General features: G+C 44.9%; 1 protein-coding gene across 2 annotated transcripts in view; it reads right to left on the bottom strand.

The window, feature by feature from the left end:
* Nucleotides 1–17,747, bottom strand: part of LOC137375798 (slit homolog 3 protein-like) — a 909,976-nt gene that overhangs the window by 365,902 nt on the left and 526,327 nt on the right. The gene's annotated exons all lie outside the window — the stretch shown is intronic.

A 17,747-nucleotide genomic window follows, 5' to 3' on the forward strand; every position in this document is an offset into this window, starting at 1 on the left:
GCTGCAGGCTGGAAAACATGCTGATATTTACCTGGCAGTGCCTAGAGCAAAAATAGAATCAATAACCCTGGGACAGTTTCATCAAGGTTAACAACTGAGTCATAGTGACGAAGAGGGCAGGTAGACAGTGGCTCTAGAAAGAGACAGAAGTACATGGGGAAGGTACACAAGGTCAGAGAACAGTGCCTACTCCTCATCACCCTGTCCATGCCGACCCCGTCACTCTTCACACGCCGACCCTGTCACTGTGTACACACCAACCTCGTCACTCTGTACACATTGACCCTGTCTCTCTATACACATTGACCCTGTCTCTCTGTACACACCTACCCCTTCTCTCAGTACACACTGACCCCGTCACTCTGAGCACGCCGACCCCCTCACTCTGCACACGCTGGCCCCGTCACTCTGCACACGCCGGCCCCGTCACTCTGCACACGCCGACCCCATCACTCTGCACACACCGGCCCCGTCACTCTGCGCACAATGGCCCCGTCACTCTGCACACGCCGGCCCCGTCACTCTGCACACGCTGACCCCGTCACTCTGCACACGCTGACCCCGTCACTCTGCACACACCGACCCCGTCACTCTGCGCACACCGACCCCGTCACTCTGCGCACACTGACCCCGTCACTCTGTGCACACTGACCCCGTCACTCTGCGCACACTAACCCCGTCACTCTGCGCACACTGACCCCGTCACTCTGTACACACTAATCCCATCACTCTGCGCACACTGACCCCGTCACTCTGTACACACTGACCCCGTCACTCTGCGCACACTGACCCCATCACTCTGTGCACACTAATCCCGTCACTCTATATGAATCTCTTTATATATTATTGTATTTGAATCAAGTGTTTTGCAGTGAGCTGCAGACATCTGGTGAAAATGAAGCAATGATCTATTGTCAGCTGGTAAATTCAGAAGTCCATTCAGAATCCATGGGTAACCCTCTGACTTTCTTTGTGTCTCTTTCCTATCATTCACACCCACACACTTTCCTGTTCAGACCAGGATGGTGTTTGAACATTAGATACGCAGCCTGCGTGTTTTAACTCACCAAGGTGACAGTGTAATTTATCTTGAAGAAGTTGTGTATTTGTGTATTGCTGCCTCAGTGTATAAAACACATTTAATCCCTGCCACAGGCCAGCCTTTGCTGGGAAATTAAAATGATTGTACATTTGCCTAATGGAACATTTCATTACTAATTTTCCTAACTTCCTTCCCCTTCCTCTCAAAGTCCGACACATTCTTCATCAAACTCCTTGCTGATTTCACTGTGAAACTCAGGATTAATGCTTATTGTCCTCAGCTTCCATTCACTCTCTAAATGAGGTTGTTACAATCTGTTAATATTCTGCTTGGGGTATTTTCCAACTATTTCTCCCATTTAAAAAAAAAACAACCTTACAGTTAGAAGGTTAAGTACACACATTAGCACCCCTCTGGGTGTCTGTCACATCAATTGAATGATTACCCAGAGAGTCAGGAGGGAATCCTGAAATTAATGCTTGCTGTTTGAGTTGTAAAAGTAATATCAAATCCAGTTTTTAAGGTGAATTAGATAACACAAGCTCTTATTGTCCTCTGTGCATTTGTTTTAGTCAATCTGTAAATATGTCTACAATCGTCATGCACGTGGATTGGTTCAAGCTATTGCATTGGAGAGCAAGGCTTTTCTGAATTTGTGTTGTGAGTACAAGACATTTGTCTTTTGTAATGTGCCAGTAGCAGCAAGCAGACAATACCCCTCTACTGTCCTCATCAATATAGAGGAGACAAAGTCCAGGACTTGACTTCTACGCTGTTGCTAAAGCAGCATAAAAATTGGACAATTGTACAAAGCTGCATGCATAAAGAAAAATGGCCTCAATATTAATCCCCCCACAATGGGGAGAAGAGGGTTGGGATGGGGGTGGGGGGAGGGGGTGGGGGGTTCAAAATGTAAAAATAGGGATTGCGACCCCAAGCCACCACCAATGTGTTTTGCCGTTTTTAAAGAGGTGGGTTTTGAGGTGTTGTGTGACCCTGTGGAGAGGCAGGACACTTAGTTAACATATTGAAATCTATCTCCCACAGTGCAATTATGGTCACAGACATGAACCTACATGACAGAATGTACAAACTGGGCTGCTGCCTTTTCTCATTGCTACATCCTCATATCGATACTGTAAATGTTTATTTATGAATCGAGGATTTTGCCTGTTGGGGGAGAAATTCACCGTGTTTATTATTTACCCCGTTAAATCTTCAAGAAGTCCTTTTTTTTTTAGCTAATATCTCATAGTAGCTTCCACTGCTATGTCCAGACTGGCCAAGAGAGTGTGGGAAAGTGGCGCACTGACACGGAACACAAAAGTCCGAGTGTATCAGGCCTGTGTCCTCAGTACCTTGCTCTACGGCAGCGAGGCCTGGACAACGTATGCCAGCCAAGAGCGACGTCTCAATTCATTCCATCTTCGCTGCCTTCGGAGAATACTTGGCATCAGGTGGCAGGACTACATCTCCAACACAGAAGTCCTTGAAGCGGCCAACACCCCCAGCTTATACACACTACTGAGTCAGCGGCGCTTGAGATGGCTTGGCCATGTGAGCCGCATGGAAGATGGCAGGATCCCCAAAGACACATTGTACAGCGAGCTCGCCACTGGTATCAGACCCACCGGCCGTCCATGTCTCCGCTATAAAGACGTCTGCAAACGCGACATGAAATCGTGTGACATTGATCACAAGTCGTGGGAGTCAGTTGCCAGCATTCGCCAGAGCTGGCGGGCAGCCATAAAGACAGGGCTAAATTGTGGCGAGTCGAAGAGACTTAGTAGTTGGCAGGGAAAAAGACAGAGGCGCAAGGGGAGAGCCAACTGTGCAACAGCCCCGACAAACAAATTTCTCTGCAGCACCTGTGGAAGAGCCTGTCACTCCAGAATTGGCCTTTATAGCCACTCCAGGCGCTGCTTCACAAACCACTGACCACCTCCAGGCGCGTATCCATTGTCTCTCGAGATAAGGAGGCCCAAAAGAAGAAAGAATCTCATAGTGAAAAGAATCTTCCAATGAATTGGTCTGACAGTCATATGAGGCTGTGTATCCACCAGGGATACCAGAGATCTACCCAGTTTGGTGTTCAATGGACTGTTGGCAGCAAAACCAAGAAGAAATCCGGTAGTAGTATGAGTGAGGCCTCAATCATGAGGTGCTGGAGTTTTGCAGTTAGCGTGATTTGAGTGCATTTGATGTGAAAGGATCTGTGCCAAATCGCTATTCACCATTCACCCTCAAAACACCTTGGTCTGTAAGTCCCACAGGGAGGTAAATAGCACCAGTGCAGGAATGTAGGAGGTGGGAGGGAGGCCAAATGGACAAACGAAACAAGGTTGAATTTCAAATAAATTAATCTGAATAGAGTTTGGCCTCTCCAAATTTCAGCAGAGTCGCTTACAGTTTGTAAAGATCCAACACATTGCTCATTCTGACATTGTGTCTGCAGCACCTCACTGAAATAAGCTGAACTGTGGAGTTGCAAATCTGGATATGATCCACATTAGACTGAGTCCATTTGGAAATCAAGTTTCGCCTCATTTACTTCTGGTTTTGCTGTGAACAGCAAAAATAAATGATGATGGCTTGTGGACACAAGAAGTGGTGGAGCATATTCTTTATTTTATGTAACTTATCAAATGGTTCTAACCATCACGATGGTTCGCAAAGTTCACTAATCAAAGGCCTGCATTGCCACCATATTCCCATGATGAGTGAACAGGCTGTATATTCACTTGACGCCCAGTTGGAAGGACTGGTCCAGTGGGAGTAAACAACATCTGTCTTTAACTTATTTCCACTCCCTCCTTGTCTCAGTGCTGAAACATTTAAACTCACGGGTTGAACCTAAGAGAATATCTATGATTGTCTCTGCTATCATTGGCAGTGCTGCTTTGTGATTTGCTGACAGTCGGCATCCTATCAAGGGAAAACTGGGCAGTGTCAATTTCTCCCACAACCCAACCTGCAAGAACCTCAGGGGCTACAGTGTTACCAGTTTAACCAAGCCCTAGCTGGATGATCACAAGATGTGACTTGAAAAGGGCCAAATGAAATAAATTCATTTTAAAATTTGCATTACAAACTTAAGTCACTTTTGGAAGATGTGAACACATTATTCTTATAATATGTGCCGAGTGCCAAATGAATTGCTGGGAGTAAAACAGAAGTTTAGCCAATCAAGTTTGCAGCCTTGACTCAATGGGAGCATTCTCATTGCTGAGTCAGAAGTTTTTGGGTTCAGGCCCCACTCGACCATGTCCACAAGTTACATGACCATGTAACTTGACCACAAAATCCAAGCTGACGCATCGGTACAGAAGTTGGGCTCTACTGTACTTTCAGGATGAGATATTAAACCGAGGCCTTGTCTGCCCTTTCAAGTGAATGCATTTTGAAGGAGAGCAGAAGTGTTCTTCCCATTGCCCTGGCTAACATTTAACCCTAAACCATTAAAACAAGATATTTGGACATTTATCTCATTGTCATTGAGGGCACCTTACTGATCGCGAATTAGCTGCTTCATTTTCCTACATTACAACAAACAGTGACTACAATTTAAATGTAATTGATTATCTGTGAAGCACTGTGGCACATATTGAGGCTGTGAAAGATACATCAATGCAAACTTAATCTTTCTATATTTCTGGTGCAGAGGAGTACAGTAGTGTCAGTGTCTGTGTCAGCAAAGCATGAAAAACAGTTATTTTCTCTCTCTCTCTCTCAATTTTTTCATTTACTTCTCTTTTCTTGAACCTAACATCTCCAGGTTAGAGATTTTTCCACAAGTGCTATCACTTGCCAAGTTTGAGTCTAGATTGCATATTTCCAGGTAATTCAACCATTGAGTCCCATCCTGTTCTCACCTGATATCCAGGAATCTAGAGATATGCTAATGCAGCACAGACCAAGGATCCTACCATGGAAGTTTCCTGATCTGTATTGTTTGGCACCACATTAAGTGGTGGCCTTACTCATTGGTTTGATCTCATTACATTTCCTGTTTGCAATCACCTGCAACTCAACCAAAATTCACAGGCCCTCTGAACCAACATTGTTTGAAGGCTTTCGAGTCCAAATTTCCTTCTTAAATAGCTGTAATTTGTATTTGTCTGATCCTCATGCTTACACGACATAAGTCTCTCCTTCTGGTATGCCCGCACATATCCTGCTCCCCACCACAACACTCCCTCAACGAGATCTATTGATGGGATTTGTAGCTTGTCAAACTGGTAACCTGTTAGCTGGGAGTTACAACCTGTTAATATATATCGAACAAAACAGCAAAAACTTATTGTTATTTATCCGTTCACATTTATGGCCTCATGCTAAATTAGAGTGAGAATCAGGCAGGCGAGGGCTGAGGTGGACACTAATTCTATATGATTGCGCAAGAGAAGCTGCCATGCTGCTACATTATTTCCCCCACCCCCCCACCCCCCACAATTGTCAGCCAAAGGAGGAATTTGAGATCTGGGAGAGGCATTTTAACTCTCAGACCTCATCTGTTTAGTCCCCGGTCAGTTTCCCGCTCAAAATTGGTGGAGAGCTGCCAGACAAGCAAGAGGACATGGCAGAGGATTGAAGAAACATTCTCTAGCACTTAGGTAAGTCATGTGGAGGGGGTATCAGGATGGCTTTGTAACTGGATGAGTGGAGGGCAGATGGGGGCGGTGTATGGCTGATGGAAGACAGGAGCCTGCGGCAAGAGGAAGCCTAAACTATCCTTGTTGGGCCTGGTGGAGGCCCCAACAAAATTAAAATACTTACCATTCTGGCCCCAACACCTTTTTAGGTTAGGTTGGCCTAGCAAGAAAGCTACAATATAAGTGATGCATTGAAGTGACAGCCTAACTCAATGGTAGCATTCTCGCCTCTGAAGCAGATGGTTGTGCATGCAAGTCTCACTGCAGATACTTGAGCACTTACTTGATGCTGATACCTCAGTGCAGTGCTGAGGGAGTGTTGCACAGTCAGATGTGCAATTGGATGAGATATTAAACCAAGTCCATGTCTGCCACCTCAGGTGGAGGTAAAAGATCCCATGGCACTATTCAAAGAAGTGCAGGGCAGGTCTCCAATATTTATGGCCAATATTTATCCCTCAACCAACATCCCTATAAAACTGATGACCTTTTTTTTTGTTGCCGCACGCAAATTGGGTACCGCGTTTCCCCACATTGCAACAAATTTCAAATGTACTTTGCTGGCTGTAAAGTGCTTTAGGGCTTCTTGAGGTTGTGAGAGGTGCTATATAAATGAAAGTTCTTTCTTTCTTTACAACTGCTTACTCCTTAGGCCCAAAGTTAAAATGGAAGTTGGGCTCTGATGATGTCATTGGAGCCCAGTCTGCCTATTTAAGGAAGGATCCTGCCAGCTCGGAGCAGCAGGATTGGTGCAGGACGTTGATAGGTGAGTGCCATGGGTGATTTTAAACGCCAGATGGGCAGGATTAAAACTGCCCCCTTTACTCTCAAAACATGACACATGCAAATTCTCAATGCCTTGCCAAAACATGTTTTCTCCCCTTCTCATTTCCATTTCCACCATCTTCACAAAGGATAGCCTGCTCCCAGAGATCAATAAATTCCTCCTTTGGCTGGCACTAGGGAGGCATGGTATGGAAGCTTCCCTTACCCATCCTCTATAGGAAGGCACCATAGCCATTCGATGTCATTTTATTCGCTTGGAAACTGAATGGAGAGGCAAGGTCAGATCTGTATCCTGCTGCTGCTTTGGTACCATGTGTTGATGCTGCATAGTTCCCCTTACTGTCCAGCTTTTCTCTGTATGAAAATGTTACAGTAGGTAACACATGTTTACAATAACCACTGACTATCTTCAATACTTGAAGGAATGTTAATGCTTCAAAGATATTATGCTTTGTCAGAAATGAATTCAAGATCAATGCGATTATATTTCTTATATAAAACTGTCAAGGGAGGCTAAACAAAATGAACAAAGTACTTTAAATCTTGATTGTTTAATAATTCTTGGTTAGTGCAAGACCTACACTGAACCGATCATTGGAAATTAAAATACAACCTTTCAGACTCCTTTCTTTTTGAACTGTTTACTCAACATCAGTTTGAAATTAAACGGCACAGACTTCTCTCCACATCTCTAATAAAAATGCTTCCTTTATCCTGCCGGTGTGTTTTTTCTGTCTCATTCAATCAATGCTGACTTGAACCATTCCTGACAGATAGTGTAATTCGATTACTAAAACCGGGGGTGGAATGGGGAGTAGAAGACAAGCAAATGGAGACTGGCCAAGGCTGCACCCAACTTCAGATCAAGATAAAACTTCACCAGCCCCTTAACCATTCAGTGTAAATCCATTCAGAATTGATTCCTTTGCTTCTCTACTAAGAAAAAACATACTACTGACAGCAGAGAGATATTGCAGAGTGACTTGTTTTATAAACATGGCATTAAACACAAAGAGACTACCATAAATTATATGTATTTTACTTCCGGTTAATAAATCTAAAGTGAGAGGCAGAGGGACAACTCCAACTCACTACAGAGCACAAAATCTTTCTGAAAAAATTATTCTTGTTTTCTTCTCAACATTTTTCTGCTCCTCCACTGAAGATACTGCTTTGCACTGAGCTACAGTTTTATGGGTTCCAGCAACCATCTGGTACTTTACGAACATATGAACATGTGAATTAGGAGCAGAAGTAGGCCATTTGGCCCCTCAGACCTGCTCCGCCATTCAATAAGATCATGGCTGATCTCTTTGTGTTTTGAATTCCACACTCCCATCTACCCCCGATAACCTTTGATTCCCTTGCCTAACAAGAACCAATCTACCCTGCCTTAAAATTATTCAATGACCCTGCCTCCAGCACCTTCTGAGGCAGAGAGTTCCAAAGTCACACAACCCTCTGAGAGAAAAAATTCTCCTCGTCTCTGTCCTAAAAGGGCAACCCCTAATTTTAAAACAGTGGCCCCTAGTTCTGGACTCACCCACATCCTTTCCACATCCACCTTGTCAAGACCTTTCAGGATCTTATATACTTCAATCAAGTCGCCCTTCACTCTTCTAAACTCCAAATAGTCTCTCATGTGGCACCTAAACAGCGAGTGCTGGCTGTTTACTTCATCGGAGTATCACAGCCAACTCTAATTTTATTCCCTGTTCATGTGCGTGTTTCCAATAGGAGTCACCGTGACTCAGGGCAGGAACTCTGTCTGATCGCTCCTTCTCCTTAGTTCAGGAACTCTAGACAAACTCCAGAACCCACCATCACAACAAATCTTTGGGGAATCAGATTTTGTCCAATCAGTGGACCAGTTGGATTGAGTCGGCATTAGACTAGTATAATGCCAGCACAATGTGAGTGGGGCCTGTACATTAGTTTCTCTGGACACAGATCTTGCGTGCAGATGATTTTAAGTTGGAGCCTTTATTCACAGGTGACATGTAATAACTAGACTACAGTCCAGGCACTCTTTAGCCCCAATTTTAACGGTGGATGGGAATTGGGCAGCAAGTCATTATGACTCACAGGCCTCTGTAAGTTTGGAAAGACAAATTTCCCTCCTGAATGCTTGCAGAATTGGGCAGCATGCCCACATGACCGATGCAACTTCTGGCACAACTCCCGACTGTGCCTAAAGCAGGTGCAGCTCTGCTCGCAACTTCTGCTTGCATTTATTTCTGAACAATGGTTCAAGACTTGCTGGCTGCAGTGCTGCCTCCCGCTTTTTTGATCCATTTTTGGATCTCCTAGTGGAGGAAGTGATGGAGGTACTCTTCCCCAGAAACTGTGGGAAAATCTCCAAAGTAGGCCCAAACAGAGGTAGCTGAGAGGGTCAGTGCCAATAACACCCACTGGACTTGGGTTCAATGTAGAAAGAGGTTTAATGACCTCACAAGAGCAGCAAGGGTAAGTACACTTCTTCACCTCAACTATTACCTCCCATCCATCATGCCATTCAACATAACAATAACTTGCATTTATATAGCACCTTTAACATAGTAAACTGTCCCAAGGTGCTTCACAGGACAATTGCCAAACAAAATGTGACACTGAGCCATGTAAGGAAATATTAGGAGGTGATCAAAAGCTTGTTCAGAGAGGTAGGAGATAGAGAGAAGTAGAGAGGCAGGGAAGTTTAGGGAGGGAATTCCAGACCTTGGGGCCGAGCAGCTGAAGGCACGGTCATCAATTAAATTCAGGGATGCACAAGAGGCCAGAATTGGAAGAGTGCAAAGATCTGGGACTGTGGTAGGGCTGGAAGAAGTTACAGAGAGAGGGAGGGGTAAGGACATGGAAGGATTTGAAAGGAATGAGAATTTTAAAATGGAGAAATTGCTGGGTCAGGACCCAATATAGGTCAGTGAGCACAGCGGTGATGGGCAAACCGAACTCGGTGCGAATTATGATGAAGGCAGCCGAGTTTTGGATGAGCTCAACGTTATGGAGGGTGCATGGTGGGAAGCCAGCCAGGTTAAATGGATAAAATCTCTCTCTTGCACATTCCAAAGACACTCATCTCTTCCTTTCCTATTATCACACTACACTTAAAACATTTCTCCACTCACGTACTACCAAGTGGCAAAGCTGTGCCACAAGGGGAACAAGATGGATGCAGGAGTAAGGAAGTGGGTAGAGGACTGTCCAAACAACAGAAAATTCGCTTGATGCTTCTATTAAATTTAGAAAACTGAGCAACTTGACATTTCAATCCAAAGGCAAAAAACAGATGTGATTATATAAGAGAAATGGACAAACATCTTTTGGGTGGTCAAAAGTGACTAGTTAAGGTCTGCTGATACCTAGACTTTAGAGAGCCAAACCGATTGAGGGAATTCAAAGCTTGGATCAGAGTCTGGTTTCAGAATATCTGGTTTGCACCAAAGACAAAGTTTGAGATACAGGAGTCTGTATATAAGAACAGCCAAGTTGTTTTGATAGAAGTCTCTCAGGCTGCCTCACACCAATTACGAACTACATTATTTTCCAATGGCTTCATTATAGTTAACGTTAATGCTATGTTGCATTTACAAAAAAAGTCACTGCAGTCAGATGCAATTTAATTCAGAAGTCTTGATGTTCTGCTGGAAATTTGCTCAAATGAAATTAGCCCAGAAATGAGACTTGTTCGGATCATGTTTGTGGTGAAGTAAACCTCAAGTCTAATCACAGAGCCTGGCAATGATGAGGCTTTCTCTGAAAGTGGGCATTGAACAGCAGGGCATTCATTCACAGACAACCGAAGCCAGACAGGCTGAGACGATGGCTTGCAAGGGATTGCAATATAACAACATCCAGTTTTTACTTTATGTCCCAACATGTAGTGTAGCGTCAGGCACAAGTGAGGAGGTTTTGTTTATTCAAGAGACAACATAACTGGTAACATTTCCGTCTCGTAAAGATGGATCCTAAGTTAACGGAGTAGGAAAATCATCCACCAGAAGAGCTCAGGTTCAGCACTTTATGAAACTTCACCAGCTACCCTGAAATATATGATGAATGGGGGGATTGTGGGGATAAATCACAGAAAGGTTACAGCACAGAGGAGGCCATTCGGCCCATCATGTCTGCTTTCCAAATGAGCAATTCACTCAGTGCCATTCCCTGCCTTGTCCCAATACCCTGTATATTCTTCCTTTTCAGATAACTATCTAATTCCCTTTTGAATGCCTCGATTGAACCTGCCTCCACCGCACTCTCAGGCAGTGCATTCCAGATCCTAACCACTCACTGCATGAAAAAGATTTTCCTTATGTCGCCACTGCTTCTTTTGCCAATTACTTTAAATCTGTGCCCTCTCGCTCTTGATTCTTTCAAGAATGGGAACAGTTTCTCCCTATCTACTCTGCCCAGACCCCTCATGATTTTTGAAAACCTCTATTGAATCACCTCTCAGCCTTCTTTTCTCCAAGGAAAGCAGTCCCAACTTCTCCAACCTATCTTCATAAATGAAGTCCCTCATCCCTGGAACCATTCTGGTGAATCTTTTCTGCACCCTCTCCCATGCCTTCACATCTTTCCTCAAATGCAACACCCAGAACTGGACGCAATACACCAGCTAAGGCCGAACTAGTGTCTTATACAAGTTCAACATAACCTCCTTGCTCTTGTACTCTGTCCCTATTAATAAAACCCAGGACACTGCTATGGTCAAGTGAGGAAGGGTCAAAGGGCTTTGCTCTTAATTCTTTCTTAAAGTGGATATACTGGCCAATTCAGTAGGTGTTTGATTACTTACTTGCTATGATCATAACAAGAACCAATCGGACAGGTTACCTTGAGTTAACAAAGAAAGAGGTTAACTTTATTGTACCTAAACCGAACTAATTAAAATAATAAACACCGCGCCAGCTTTCACTCACACACACACTCTGGAGGTTTACACATACACAAATAGGTTACAGAGGGGGGAAGGTATATTGGTTGAGTTAGATTCCAGAGGAAAAAAGGGTATACAGTCTGTGGCATTTGGTGATTCGGCTGGCTTCTAGCTGCATTCGGCAGTCCTAAGGCTTTTAGTTTGAAGAGGCAGATGACTGATTCGGTGGGTCTCTTGGAGACAGATAATTTATACCAACAGGGTTTCTGATTGTAGCCGGAGTATGCAAAAGTGGTCAGTCAACAGGTAGGATTTGAAAGCTTTCAAGCTGGAATGGAGAGAGAGAGAGAGAAAGAGAGAAAGACACCCACTTGGGTCTGCATGTGTCAGAGTCCAGTTGTTTTTCCTCTTTCTGCTGCAGAAAGACACAAGCTTAAAACCACAGATGGGGAGGGGCTTGTCACATGACAGTCACTCAGTCATTCAAACATAGCAGTTAGCAGTATTTCTCTCTTGCTAAAAAGAACAGGTAATTCCTTTAAACTTCCTGGGTCTTGGTTCTTGCTGGGAATATGAGCAGATATTTTGTCTCCCTCCTCACAAGCATTGCAGTGTAGGATACTGTGTTGCAAATTCGGTAGCCATGTTAAGCTGCCAGCAAAGTCATCCTTTAAGCTGGTCTTTTTAAAATGTCTTTAAAAAAATATATAAATTCAGATCTCCAGTCAGTGGATTAAAGCAAATTATCATTCAATAAAGCACATTGGTGTAATGATACTGTATGCTTTATTAGCTGTGCTTTCAACCTGTCCTGCCACCTTCAATGACTTATACACACAGGTCCCTTTGTTCCTACACCCTCTTTAGACTTGTGCCCTTTATTTTATATTGTCTCTCCATGTTCTTCCTGTCCTGCCACCTTCAATGACTTATGCACATCTAGACCCAGATCCCTCTGTTTCCACACTCACTTTAGACTTGTACCCTTTATTTTATATTGTCTACCCATGTTCTTCCTGCCAAAATGAATGACTTCACATTTCTCCGCATTGAACTTCATCTGCCACTTGTCCACCTATTCCACCAGCTTGTCTACGTCCTTTTGAAATTCTACACTATCCTCCTCACAGTTCACAATGCTTCCAAGTTTCTCATCATCCACAAATTTTGAAATTGTGTCCTGTACATCAAGGTCTAAGTCATTAAAATATGTCAGGAAGAGCAAGGGTCCCAACACAGTTCCCTGTGGAACTCCACTACAAATCTTCCAGCCCAAAAAACATCCATTAACCACTACTCTCTGTTTCCTGTCACTCAGCCAATTTTGTGTCCATGTTGCTACTGTCCCTTTTATTCCATGTGCCATGTGCTGTGGCACTGCGACCCACATGCCAAGAAGATTCTAGGACTAGGTAAGGTAATGATAAAGTTGTTGTAGCCTTGTTGTTTCTGTCTTAGGTTTTTTGCTCCTTATAACTGTCCAGTGACCTTTGATGGAAAGCATGTGTTTGCTTGTTCAGGACATATGTGTGCTTGTTTGTGATAACCGCATTGACAAATAGCCCAGAAACTCACTACTTAGTTGACACCTTTTTTGTTTGTTGGTCAGCTGGATACCTCACAAGGATAAAAACTCATGACCATGTCTAAATGCCTCCAATCTAAGCAGGTGAGAAATCTACACAGAATATTTATTTACCTGGTGTTATGTGTATGCTGTCTGCATGTAGACACACTCTATCACCCCAATTCCCACCCCTATTTACCTAAATGCAAAAATCTTTGAAGGAGTTAACTGTCACCATTAAAAGAGTGAGGGAATTCGAACGCACGTGATTTACATAAGTTTTTGCATTATGGCAGAACTTCCTTAAACTTTTATACCAATTCTGCCAAACTCTGTCAAAACCTTCTGTTACTAATGAACATGACTTTGCCTCATTACAAAGATAAAACTCATGTGAATCTCCTCAATTTATGCCTGAACGGGGCTGTAAATCTATGCCCAAAATTTTAGACTCAATGTGACCCAAGCTATTTAATTTGTAATATGATAGGGAGTTGACTGGGCAAAATGATTGTGGGGGAGGAGGGAAGAGAACGTTATTCAACTCTGGTTCAACTGAGCATTGTAGCTTTTGGTTCTGACTTTTCTCATTTGGCATGTAATGAGCCACGAGCAGTTTGTGGGAGAAAAATTGGAGTACTCCCGTTTTCAGGTGCATTTTCAGGTGCGGAGGTCGTGATGCACGGTTACCCCAAGCCTGGACATGAGGGCCAGGAGGCCCTCAAGGCAAACCCTGAGAAGGGAATGAAAGCAGTTGGCCAGCGAGATCAATTCCTGGAGTCAGGTCCTAAGTGCCTAGGCTGCTGTACCATAAGAAGTTCAATGTCCTCAGGGTCAAGGTCAAGGTTAATGAATGCATCCTCACATTACATATTCTACCCACTGCACCACAATCTCTCACACTGCTCAATGCACCACATCCCCATCACTCACCCAACAGCAATCAGGATTCAGGCCTAACATATAGATACTCCACTTCACCCTTACACATCTTCCAATGATGCCAGTCTCACAACCACCTGTCGCTTCTTCCACATACCTCCAGCTATTCGTCCATGGCAGGCATATCACCCAAACACACTGCAACACACTCAGTGGCATTCTTCCCTCTCTCTAACAGGACATGGTGGTCCATAACAGGAGGAAGCAGAGCAGAATCGGAAAGTGATCAGGCACACCTGCATCACCTGAGCCCTCTGGAGAAGACAGTGCTCCACATCATAGGAACGGCTGTGACAGAAACCAGTGCATCTGGCATGCTGAGAACATTCAGGATGATGGTAGGTTCCTGTGTTACAACCCTTCTCAAATTCCACCTCAGCATCATCCTGTAATCGGGCATTAAGTGAAAGTTGCAGATGGTGGACCCCCTGCTCTCCACCTTGCCCAGCCTAACCCTTCCCTACTGTATTTCTGCTGTCTGATACCCTAGAGCTGCTGCCTGGCCAACCACTGCAGCCTCATGAGGGAGGGCGAGACTGCTACAAACCACTAAGGAAGAAGCACTGTCACTTGACACTCACAGCCATCAGGTCAGATACAGGCACAGCGTGTAACTTAAAGAGTAGTATAGAGTCGGGATCTGCATGTGGTGAATCATCTAGTGTGAGTGGGCTGCAGTCAAGCCAGGGGAAAGGACAGTTCATGTGCCAGATCACCAGAGGGTGGGTTGCAAAGTTCTGCTGCAGGGGACTCAGATAAAGACTTCAACAGGGCAGTGTACAGGAGAACGCTGATGAGCATGCACACAAAGATGTTTGATGCATTGGCAAACTTGCCAGACAGCCTGTTGTCACTGTCAAAGAGTGTAGAGAAGCCTGGCACAGGATTTCGTGCAAAGCTTGGCGCCCGTTCTTTCCAGTGTGGAAGTGCTGGCCAGCAACATAACAGCACTTGAGGACCCTGTGATACAGTACAAATCATACAGCACAGAAAGACACCATTCAGCCCATCAAGTCCATACCAGCTCTCTGCGGAGCAATACAGCCAGTCCCATTCTCTCACTCCATCCCTGAATCCCTGAAAATTTATTTCCCTCAAGTGCCCATCCAATTTCCTTTTGAAATCATTAATCGTCTCTGTTTCCACCACCCTTGTAGGCAGCAAGTTCTAGGTCATTATTACTGACTGTGTTAAAAAGTTCTTCATGACATTCTTCCTTGGTCAAAACCTTCGATCTGTGTCTCCTAGTCGTTGTACCATCAGCGAATGGGAACAGCTTTTCTTTCTCTACCTTGTCTAAACCTGTCATAATCTTGTACACTTTTATCAAATCTCCCCTCAATCTTCTTTGTTCCAAGGAGAACAACCCCAGCTTTTCTAATCGAACCTTGTAGCTAAAATTCCTCATCCCTGGAACCATTCTGATAAATCTCCTCTGCACCCTCTCAAGGATCCTTCCTAAGCCACCGAAAGTCTCAGTGCTGCAGTGAAAGTTCAGACTGAGGTCATGAGGTCCATGCTTGCAGGCATGCAGGCTCAGATTGCTGTCATGGCTGCAGATCTCAGTGCTTAACAGGGTATGCAGGGTCTCACAGCAATCTAGCACCCAGTGCTCCTGCAGATTACTAGGATTGCTGAGGCATCTACTCGGGGGGAGTGGCAGTGGCTTTGTGGTGCACAAACCTGCTGTCCGCCCTCAGGACGGCAGCATTCATCCTCCCAGCACTGTCACTCCACCAGTGCCTCTGCCACCTGTCAGACAGCTAGACCAGACTGTTGCCACCCATGTTAAGATGGTGCAGTCCGAAGCCAAGCTCTCAAGTCACACAGCTGCTCAAGATCGTCCTCCAAAGCCATCTGTAGTCTCCCACAGTGAAATTCAGCAGCCTTCCACCGGCCATGTTGCAGCCACTGGGTTAGGACTGATTAGGAGCACTAGGACAGTCAAATGTATCCAACAGGCAGGCACTGAAGAGATACACAAGAATGACTAGTTCAGTTTTGTATGTATTATTGGATGTGTTGTTGGATAAAGTTGTTATGAAAAGATTTTTTTTTGGTGGCTTTATTTCAGGATTTTGACCAAGAGTGATGGTACGTAGCAGATCGGTTGAAAGGTAGGGAATTGTGGAGGAATGATGATGATGGGATGATGTCTTGGGAAACCAGAGACTGAGTAGCCATTCACAGACAGCCCGTTTGGAGCGAAGGGGTCCCAGTTGTGGCTGCATGGCTCTCATTACGGGGCATAGTCCTCACGTGGCCAGGTGGGGAGGGAAGTCATGAACAAGGTGTAGGGCAGGTAACCTTCACCACCAAACTGCAGCCTCCGGATTGTCGTGGTAGCCCAAAGATGGTGGTATGGCTGACTACCTCAGGATGAAGGTGTTGTGGCTGCTGCCAGGATAGCGGGCATTCACTGGCATGATGTTCTGTGCACAGTCACACTCCAACTGCACATTGATAGAGTGGTAGCCATTGTGGTTCCAGTACATCTCCCCGTTTAGATGTGAGGCCCACAGAGCTAAATACATGTAGTTGACGGCTTCCTGCACCACTGGGGATCTCGCTAACCTCGCAAAGTCACATGCCTGCTCCTCCTGCTTCTCTCCGTGAAGTGAGTTGAAGAATTTCCCTCTCCAATGGGTACAGGACCTCAGTTACCTTCCTGATGCATTGATGGGTGTCCTCACACATTGCTCATGGCTGAGGTGGAAGTAGGAGAAGTGCTCCCTAAATGCCCTTGGTGAGTAGGGCCTCCTCTGTGTGCAGCTGCTCCTCTAAGCAGCCTGTGCTCCTTGTCCCTGTCATGTTGCAACCCCAAGAGAAACTGCAACTATAGCTCCCATAACTCCAGCAGGCTTTCTGTTGAGAGAGCAGGAAACTCTTCTGACCTCCCTGTCAGGGAGTAGAACTTCAAAATCTAACAAGTCACCAAAAATTCCTTCAAGAACACAACACAGTACTTCCACACACTCTGCAAGAGCAAAATAAGTCAAAAGCACTTCACCTGTAATTTGGATGGTTGGCCCTTTAAATATGACTAGTGGGGCTCCCTAATGCAGTTGAACACATGTTCAGCTAGGAGTGATTATCAGAGAGCAATCGCTGGACCTGCGTGGTTCTAATATCAAAATGTGTGTCAAATCAGCATTAGAGGCTACTTGAAGTCACAATCAGTTGGGTCCACTGTGTGGGCCATGCCAGAAGTGGCCGGAGTATCCCGGCTGACAATTTTGGGCGTTAGTAGCATCAGCGAATATAGTTTTTCACAGTCAGCAAAGGAAGATTTTGTAAATATACAGTGTTCTGCAGAAAGTTACTTAAAACTCTGCTGCCTATATCTTAACTCGCACCAAGTCCCGTTCACCTCAAAACTCCTGCACTCACTCACCAACATTGGCTCTCGGGTCAGCAAGGTCTTGAATTTTAAATTCTCCTTCTTGTGTTCAAACTTCTCCATGGCCTTGCCCTTCCCTGTCTCTGTAATCTCCTCCAGCCCCACAACCTTCTGAAATCTCTGTGTTCCTCCAATTCTGGTCTCTTGCGCACCCCCAGTTTTTATCACTCCATCATTGGCAGCGATACCTTCCGTTGTTTAGACCCTAAGCTCTGGAATTCCTTCTGTAAACTTCAATGCCTCTACCTCTTGTTCTTTCTCCTCCTTTAAGATGCTCCTTAAAGCCTAATTCTTTGACAAAGGTTTTGGTCATTTGTCCCAATATCTTGTCATAGAATTTTATTTCCCCCGCAAAGAGTGGTGGGGTGGGGTGGGGTGGGGGGGGGGGGGGGGTTGGATTGTAAAATGGAGTGGAAGGTTCATGGGGCCCTTCCCGACCCGCTCCCGCCTCAATTTTACACGGGGCGCACGTCCCAGGCCAA

Source organism: Heterodontus francisci, chromosome 12 (assembly GCF_036365525.1).
Source record: "Heterodontus francisci isolate sHetFra1 chromosome 12, sHetFra1.hap1, whole genome shotgun sequence".
Classification (NCBI taxonomy): domain Eukaryota; kingdom Metazoa; phylum Chordata; class Chondrichthyes; order Heterodontiformes; family Heterodontidae; genus Heterodontus; species Heterodontus francisci.